We start from the raw sequence: 9,968 nt of genomic DNA on the forward strand, positions 1-9,968 counted from the left end.
ATGGCAGACTGAAGCTCTGAACTGTGATCTACGTAACTAGTTTGTTGCCAGCACTCACACTTTAATCTTGGATATCAAAGCTGGGTTATTTTTAAATGCTCTAAGTTCATGGAAAATGCAGTGACTTGAATATCCTATTTTTCATTTAACATTAACTCAAAAAAATCAGAAAGTGTAGCTGCTAATGGCACAAAAAGTCAAAAAGCACAGGCAAAAGCCCAAATTCTACTGTACTTGTTATTACTTCCCTACCTAGGATCACAGAGGAAGCATAGCTGCTAATGCAGGTTTAACTCAGACCAAGGCACCGGTGAGTGAAGAATGCTGTAGCGTGCCTTAGTAGATTAAAGGTGCCTATCAGTGTTGTTTTCTGAAGGGCCAGAGTTTTACAATACAACCAATTTCTGATATACTTGGCATTACTGTGAAAACCCATCAAAAAGTCCCATTGTACCACAAATACAAGGGATTATGCTTACGTTTTTTATGCTTTAGGCTTTCTTCAACTCCTGCTGTAACTGGTCATGTTGTTCATATTGTTATTATGTTGAAAGGGCTTTTTTTTTCCCCCCCTTGTTCCTTGGGTTTTGACTTTTTTTATGTTTTAGTTGGGAATATTGTAATATTCTTAGAGTTTATTCAGCTGAAACAAATGCTAGCACAGCTTTGGCTTATTTTTTTTCTACACAGGATATCATTACTGTGTGTTAAGAAGTGTGCAGACAAATTAATATGCCCAGCTATTTCATTTCTGCTGCATGCATAAGCTACTAAGGGCAAAAATACTACTCTTGTTATTGCTTTCTTTAGGAGGAAACACAGTCAGCTTCCATCTAGCCTATTAAAACAGCTGATAGTTAATTCTGATGTCTGCAGAACTCTTCAAAGAACAACTAGGAGTTCATTGCTGTGCTAATACAAGCAAATAGATAACGCCTTCTGTGATTTTAGATACAGCTGGAAGGCACAATTAACCAGCTGTGCCCTCCTTAAGTGACTGGTGCCCCAACCCTGACTTGGATAGGACCTGATTATGCACTGAATCGAATTCAGTAACTGAAGCATTAGTAACAGAATGAGATACTAGGTAAGTGTGAAATACTATGCTATCTTACTTCTCTTTCCTGATTTTAACAAATATGAAAAATAGAAGTGTTTTTCTGCAACAAGCTCACAATATGAATAACATCTATAGACTGTTATTTATTTGCTGTATTTTGTTTGTCTCTGCACTACAGAGACAAGGTGATCTTTCTATACACACATGCACGCAGAGAAATACAAAGCAGCTTGAAATATGGATGTACCCCATTGTATTGCATATGGTAGAAACACAGACCTTCGAAAAAACTGGCACACAAAGATGTCTGCCCTTTGAAATGAAATGTTACCATCAGCTTCATGTGGTCAGCTGGCAAAAGTGTATCAGAGAAGAGACAATGAGCAAAAAAACGTATTAAGAGAAAGAGAGTCACTGATGTGGAAATGAGAAGGGAGTTCCAGCTGTTTGGACACATCTGCTGCATAAAAGGTGACTGCCTGTTAAAGACTGCTCTTTGGCCTGAGAAGAGGCAGCAGTCACCACGGAGGAATCAGCTAAGTAATAAACCAGAAAAGCAGGGATTTAAAGATACTGTATGTCAAAGCACAAAGAAAAGCTCACTATGGAGCTAGTAGCATTCGTGAGCTTGATTGATCTATAAGACAGGAGGAGGAAGAATTATAATAGTCCTTGTGGCTCCGTTCACTTGATGTTATATGGACACATAGTGAGAAGCTGAGACAGCCTCACAAAGATTACAATGTTAGAATTAAAGAAAAAAAAAAAAAGGCATCAGGATCTCTACTTTATGGATGAGAAACTGAAAAACAGTGGTGATACCTAGATAACTGTGTTTTCTTAGGCTTGATCCTGAATTCAGTATGAGCTCTCAGATTGTCTGGAGTCCCTCGGTTTTATGCATGTTCTGCTTTGAACGGAGAGCGAGTAAACTAGAAGGAACCTCAGACAAAGGAGAAGACTGGCTTGTGCTTTTGCTCTGCCTCTGCAGAGAGCATGGATGCAGTGAGCTTAAGAAAGCTAGCCCTGAGATTTTGATTCAAACTCAAGCGCAGCTCCCCAAAACCGCACAGACATAGCCAAAGAAACTAAGCTGTTTTTATATCTTATAAGACATCCCATAAACTGGGAAACGGATGGCAAGTTTCTGCAATCTTAGTAGCTTAGCCATAGTCCTGTCTTTACTTGATCAACTTCAATGAGCCATGTGGCATGAGAGTTAGCTCCAGATTCAGAAAAGCTAAAGCACGTGTAGGTTTCCACATGTAGTAACTCTTATGGTCAGTGGAGATCTAGGGCTCAGTTATTCACACATAGGTGTCCAGAGCTATCTGAGATGTCTTCATGTGTTGCTCATCTGGCTTCCAAGTGCTGCTCAAAAAGGGAAAGGCCACCCAAAGGTTTCCCACGAATGTTTCCCACATGCTAGAGTCTCTTAAATTACACCAGATGCCTACATGTACATAACTAAACCCTGCCCCCAGTGGCTAGTTGGCTGAATAGATCAAATTCCACTGACTGTACTGACTAGACCTCCATTGACCTGTGAGCATCTGTATATAGGTGTCTTATCTTGAAATGAATCTCATAGAGATTAGAATCAATCTATTAAAAATAATTAGTAGTCTGCGAAGTCATTAGCATCTTATTGTTAAAGACAAAAGATTTTGAAACATTGAATGTACTTTTCTTTGTGTCATAAACCAAGCTGTAGTACTTAGGTGGATTTCAGCCTCTAAGGAGGAATCTTGGCAAAAATCCTCGATAAGGAACTGCTCTTGTCTTCTTAATATTAATTAATGCAGAAGGTTAGACCCTTACTGTTTCAAAAGTAGCCCTGAGGCCTAATTTGCCAGCTGTCCTCCATGTCTACTGCTACATGGATGCTAGTGTTAGTTTTTGGATGACCACCTGGTGCAAATGGAGGGAAAATTTTAAATTTGTCTGCTGATTTGGACTGTTCTCTAGTGTACACTTATCTGCAACATAGATGGAGCTTCAAAAACTAAGATCTAGGTTATCAAAGGCGGTTAGTTCCTCAAATCCTCACATTTGAGGATTTGTTCCCATACCAGTTAAGCAGCAGATAGAGAGAAAGGAAATGATGCCAGATCTTTCAGGTCCCCTCTTGTTCCTTTCTTCCTTACCCCAGTGTAAACCCTTAAGTTAACTGTAAGGTAAATAAAGAAGCTCTTACCAAACGTTTTCTTTTTGTAGGATATTCACCATCACTGCCAGCGACAAATGCGTTGTTCTTGCCCGTTGGGTCTGTAAGAGATGACACAAAGCATAAAGGATTCTCTGCTTAACAATAATTCTGATCAAAATGTGAAAAGCTTTTTCACTGCCATGTCAAACCTTGAAAATAATTGGCATTTATGAAGACAGGGCCATGGAACAGTGGTTGCCTGCGTGATTCCAGTTTCAAGTGTCACCACCTCTGTGGAGTTCAAATGCCTTTTCTTTAAAGAAAGGTGGATATTTGCCACATTAGGCCACTGCTGCAGTAAGCTAAATCTTTGTTCTTGTGGACTTGTTGCCAAGGCACTCCCAAAACATCTTGTTTTTGCTTTGCACTGCTACCAGACTGGACTGTTAACAGCTATGTCCCCAGGGAAGTGGCACAGATATCACAAAGAAAGGAAGAACACACAAAGCATCCAAATTCCAAGATATTAGAGATGAAAGATAACTGTGAGACTACCTAGCCCCATCCCTCTATTCATGCAAGATTGCTTCCAGTGATACAGTCTCTGGTCTAAGTGCAAAAGACATGAACGTGAGGGTCTACACCTCTTCTTCTTTAGGAGAAATTTAGCTGTGGGGAAACTGAGTGAAAGTATACTTCTTTGGTTTGGAATAATGAAATTCAAATAAGGAAGGAAAAGGTGGTTCTTCCACAGTGTTTTATTTTTTCAGTGTACTGAACTATCCTGGAAATATTTATAAGGTAGTTCAGAGAAAGCTACAGCTTTCCAGCATATTCCCCACTTGTATAAACAAACAACTAAACTAACCATAAAGTAACATAGGTTACTTCTCTTCAACAAATAAGTCACATAGAATTCATTTTTTTTCAGATTTCTGGGGACCAAGACCCAGGTGGATATAAAAATGGAAAAGGAGCTAAAATTGTAAGAAATCGGATTAACCTGGTTCAAGGGAAGATCAAGTCCAGATTTCTGTTGGACCATCTGGAGAGAGGGAGGGATGAGAAAGAAGAACCTCTGATGGACTGATTAGAAGAAAAACTACCAGAAAACTCCAAAAAGGAAAACAATAAAAAAATCTAAATGAAAACCAAGCTGCAGAGTTGAGAAAGAGATTGGAGTGGGAAAATTGTTACTTGTATTTGTTCAGGCAGGGGTCATTAAAGCAACAGCAAAGAAGCATTCATTATAGAGAAAGAACTATAGCAATAATATCAGAGGAGCTCCCTGATGGAGAGAAGCTTGAATGACTGTAAATAGTGTTTTTGAGTTTAAAGAGGAAGAGAAGTAAGGAGATAGCTAGAGGAGGAGGATGGTTCTTTGCTTTGCCCATGAGGCAGGGAAGGATGGCTGAATATGCTTTTATTTGCTATGAAGGAAAAGCAGTCAACGTAAAAATTAGGAAGAAGGGTTACAACTGTAGACCAGTAAGGTCAGAAGACTGGGAGAACTGGGCTCAGTAAGGCCAGTGAAAGTCAAAAACACAGTGATGGTAATGGAGATGGAAAAGTAGCTCTTGCCTCCCTGTAGTCACAGATTGAAACTCTTTGAAGTGCACATTTGAACACCAAAATGCTGTAGGAGAGGAGGAAGTCAGCTTAATTCTCAGCAAAAAAGATCTGCACTTCAAAACCTGAGGGAGGTGAAACCTCAGGCAATGAATTCTTGACAGAAGTTCTTTCACTGGAGGTTTTTAAGGACAAGTTACACCAAGTAAGATTTCAGTCATAGACTGCCTTAGGTCAAGCCCTGTGCTGTGACTCTTATGACTACATATGCACGTGAACATCATGAAGTCTGTGTGGTTACGAGATGGGGATGTGTCAAGCTAAGCGATGGCTTTGGATGGTGTGTCCAGGTGTTGCTTATGTGTCATGCACAATGCCCAGACATTCGTCTGTCACATGGCAGGGACTTCGGGAAAGAGGCTTCAACCCAAATGAGCTGATGCTTGGGCTTGAAATGATATGCTGGGTGAGCCTGGAAATTAATCTTTAGGAGAAGAGCTATTTAATGGCATCTTATTTGCAGCACTACTTGACATGAGCAATAACCAAACCTTGTCCTCACTTTCCCCCTCCCCCCGTCCCCCAGGCATACAAAAAAATAGGTGAATAAAGTAATTGACACACTTGCAACACCAAAGAAAAACAACCTGTTGATCTTGATCCCACTGTACTCTACAAGGCAGCAAAAAGTCAGGTTCCAGACTGCTTTATGTAGCTGCTGAAGAGCTTAATTTGTGTTAATATCCATTTTGGAATAATTATTCATATTGGAATTCTGTCTGACTGTGCAAGGTGAGACAGTTCAATTATTTAATCATGCCATCACTCTCAATTTGAAAGGCCAGTGCTAGAGCAAATGTGCTTTCTGTTTAATTTATACCAATACTTAACCTAGTTGGTCTGTTCCCTGTTTGCATGTCTTCAGTCATGTATCAGTGTAATGGATCGTTCCTTCATTTTTATATCTGCCAGATTTTATGAGTCTCACATTGAGCGGGTGGCTCTGAATATGAAAGCTTTGTTCATCTGCACGTGCGTTTCTACAGATGCAAGGAAGCTGGAGGAAAATGGGAAAGCAGAGATTTCTTTAAGTCTGTCCTCTTGCATACGAAGACGTAAAGCTTTGTAATTTCAGTATGTATCTGCAAATAAATTAGAACTGCTGATTACTTCTGTAGTTCTTTGTTTCATTTTCCTTTGGGCTCCTTTGGTAAGTATAGCTTTCTGCCAGCAATGCAGTTAGTATAAGCTTTTCATGTGCTTTTTCAGCCTATATTATACAGTTTAACAAAATTTTCAGTTTCTGCTTCTTATTGGCAGAGTGTAATCCTTCTAGGAACTATTCTGAGGGAGACTTCAGAGTTTGTCTCTACTTACAGATGGTAAAATGCTAAGAAATACCAGAAATCAGGATAAAGAAAGGTGGGATTTTTTGCTAGGGGATATCCTGTGTTTGATCAAATGCATCCCAGACAAATTGCACAGCCAAGGTAAGATTAGGAGGCATTTGGAGAAACCTCATACCTGGAATTAAAGAAGATTTATAGGATTAGTATACATAACCATGAAGAACCAAGCATAGTCAGTAATAGCCAAAGTGACTGTGGAGTTGGGCTTAATTACCTTGTGGACACACAAAATGATCACAGAGTTGGGGCTGGTTGGGAAATGATTTTTTTGTATCTATCTAAATACATAGATATAAATTCCTATGGAAACTTTTGATATGGAGTATTTTCTACAAAAGAAAATCAGATTTTTTGTTTAATTTTAAAACCAAAAGGTTCTGTTTTCTAAAATACCAAGGATATTTTAATTTCAAAAAACCCACCTTATATTTTTTAAAAATAGTTTAATAACTTCCATGTTTGGGGGAAAAAAAAATCCAACTATATCAATATGAGAACACAATCAGTGGAACGGACGGTAAACCATATGCTTTGTCTTTTCACATTTTTGAAATAGTCTGGGTATTTCACGGGACTAGATTTGTGCAGAATAGTTTTGATCAACCAACCTCAAAAGATTATTAGTTTGTTTGGGATATTAAAGCTTCCTGAAACATTCTTCCTAGTAATCACAGTTGAAAAATTAGCAGAACATTTTCTGCCGTAAAAACACAGGTCCACTAGAATCAAAATGTTTCCTTACATTAGGAGAACATTGTTTTGGTGAAAACCCGAGGAAAGAGCTGGGTGAAGGGATGGGGCTCTGGAAATATTTTGGCATCCATCTCCTTTTTTGACATTTGTAGGATGAAATGTTTTGAGCATGTTTTTGAAGCAACTGTTCAAAATTATGCATCTTGCTTTATATTACAATTTTAAAGCAAAAGTTGAAATCTAAACATCTCAAACCACTAAAAAATATGATTTTCAAAAGATCTCTGTACTTTCTGCATAGTATCACTTCTCAGCTGCTTCCTGTTCATCTCCAAATTCCAAAGTACTGCAGCAACCACACACTAAATGCCAGTGATCTTTCTTCCCACACTATTCTTTATGTAAATGGAAATGACTGGAGTTCTATGTCTTCAGTTCTGTCGCATTAGTTTACCTAGGACTGTACGTGTTTCTGACTTCATGCCCATTCTCTTCTGTGTCTGCTCTTTGCAGCTTCCTCAAACAAGATTGACAGAACACCCCAGGAAACAGGCTGGAGAAGACTAGCTAAAGGAAGTCCAGTGAAGTTGTGCTCAAAAGGTCTGTATTCACACACCATATATTTCTGAGAAAAGTTATAATTTAAAAAATAAAGCAGATTAAGGCTGTTAATGAAAGAGAATCATCAACTCCAATTTCCCCCAGTCTTTTGAGGTGATTGATGACTATTAACCCTCTCATTTCAATGGTTACTGTGTTCTGGTTTTGGGGGCAACCATATACTTTAACTCCTGACTTTTATTTGAAAATATTATGAAGACAGCACATCTCACCCAGTGACAGTAGCTTACCTGACCTGCTGGACCACCAGTGGTATGCTGCCCACAAGTGGAGAACCACTGGGCTATCCATTAACATATCAAGAAAGCCTCTGGAAAGGCATGTTTTAGTACAACTGGTATGTCGGTTTGTGTTTGGACCAGTTACATAATCCTGGACCGATGTCACATGGTGGCAAAACTGTTGTGAGTGCAGCAGAGTGGTATTTGTGTAATATGAGCTCAAAAGAAGTTTGAAATAATATTTGCTAAGGGACAGGAAATAGCGACTGCAGCTGTTTGCCCAATAAAACAAATTCAATATCTGAATGAAACTGGAACATGTGATCAATATTGGTCTAGAGGGAAAAGCAACAATAATCTTATAGCTCATTGGAAAAGGCCAGGCTTTGTTAACCTTCTGGTCATGTTGCAAAGCCATCTGTTTTTCTTCCCATCTTTTCTGTTAAAGATTTTGAGGAGGGCATAGACTGAGCTTCTGCAGTGCCAGCTTGTTCTTGTTTGTCTCTGTATTGATACTGTTATTTCATGGAAGAAGTGTACAGAGCACTGGTTATCCTGAAAATAAATGAACAGATAGATCCAAATAATTAAAAAATGCATGCTATTGTGAATGACAGCTTCAGAGGCCAATATTGAAGGAAACTGGCCACAGATTTACCCCAGATTTTGAGTATAGTGCAACATTCAGAGAAAAGAAAAACCTTCTCCATTTAAGTGACTGATCATTCTTTTATAGTGAGATGTGAATGTAAATGCCCTAGGAACACACATAGTTGGAGTGTTATACTTTCTGCGTTATACTTTTCTGCCAAAAGAGTCAAAATTAAGGGATCTCAAGTGACCTTAGGGATCTAGAGGTGTTTCTTTCCTACAAGTGTATGTTTAGTCTGATTTTAGCTATTAAATTTTCAAAGAAATTTGGCATAATGCATGGTATTTATGATTTTATTACTATTTTTTTGGTCATTCCCTCTGTCTTGAGGTGAACTGAATTTTTCTGATGTGTTTTGAGACCTAAGAATCTAGGTGAACGTAGATGAAGTATATTTCATCCCCAAGTTTAAAGTCAAACATGGAGATTAAAATCCCCTGTTTGAATCCTTTCAGCTTCTGGTAGCTGCTACTTTGAAGAATGCAACAGGCCTGGAAGAGCAGGAATGAGGTGGGCCAGGGAGCCCAGAAGATTGACCTTTGAGAAGATGAATATCATTCTTCAAAACAAGATGCTCATGAGATGTTTGATTGGAGATGAGGAGCTGGAAGAATTCGGGAAGAGAGAACCAAGGAAGTTAAAGACAATTGAATGCGTTGGAAGTAAAGAGAGATACAAGGCTGAAGTAAAATGGATGAATTTCAGGAGAGGCATTCTAGTTCTTTGTCAGTCCTGTTAGAAACAAGGATGACAAATAGGTGGCAAATACTTACTTGGTTCAAGAAAGGGAAGAAAATGAGAATAAAATGCTGTTTTAACTGAATCTCCTTGTAGACTCAAGCATGACTCCATGCTGTTTTGGTGCTACTGAATTAACTGAGAGAATAAGGGATTTTTTTAGATACTGGAGTCAAACTTATTACCCACTGCTCTTGGGGAAAAAAGCACAAAATATCACAGATGTAATGTTATCTCTGAAAAGGTAAGTCAGCTTACCTTACGAGTTTTTATTTGGATATATGAGATATTTGTCATGTTCTGTGACTGACAAGTATATTGCATATCTATTTATGTCCTTCTGTGCAGTATCTGTCACTGTGTCTACATTTTACCACTGTGGCTTTTCAAAAATGGCAAAGTCTAAATGGCAATGTGCAAAGTATCGCGCTTCTTTCCTAGTGTATTTTGCATGCTAATAGTGGAATAGGAATGATGCATTCCAGTCTTGACTACAGGCTGCATAAAAGATCACAAGCACAATAAAATACAAAATAATCAGAGTGAAATCATATTTTCTGGGTGATTATTGCAACCAACTGGTAGAAGTGTAGAGAAGATTCACTGGTAATAAATCTTTTCTAGTACCACGTGAATATAGCAAGTACAGACTCACAGCATAGCTAAATAGACTCTTTTTTTTTAAAAAAAAAAATCAATTTTTAAATCACATCTATTTGTTTTTTTGTGTGCATAGAAAATACCTGATTTTAAAAGTTCATCTAAACCAAAGGGATTGCAAATGGGTTCAGCTAATCTTTCCATTGTCTCAGCAAAAATTTGGATGCATTAGAAGTAGTAAGGAACTTTGAAGCCA

The 9,968-nt window shown here is 38.4% G+C and overlaps 1 long non-coding RNA gene across 1 annotated transcript; it reads left to right on the forward strand.

The window, feature by feature from the left end:
* Positions 1–738: 738 nt before the first annotated feature.
* LOC135324919 (uncharacterized) lies at positions 739–6,040 on the forward strand. The gene is made up of 3 exons (XR_010386152.1): positions 739–1,087; positions 3,278–3,566; positions 4,141–6,040. It is a non-coding gene; the product is annotated as an uncharacterized LOC135324919 (long non-coding RNA).
* Positions 6,041–9,968: the final 3,928 nt, after the last annotated feature.

This window comes from Dromaius novaehollandiae, chromosome Z, assembly GCF_036370855.1.
Source record: "Dromaius novaehollandiae isolate bDroNov1 chromosome Z, bDroNov1.hap1, whole genome shotgun sequence".
NCBI lineage: Eukaryota > Metazoa > Chordata > Aves > Casuariiformes > Dromaiidae > Dromaius > Dromaius novaehollandiae.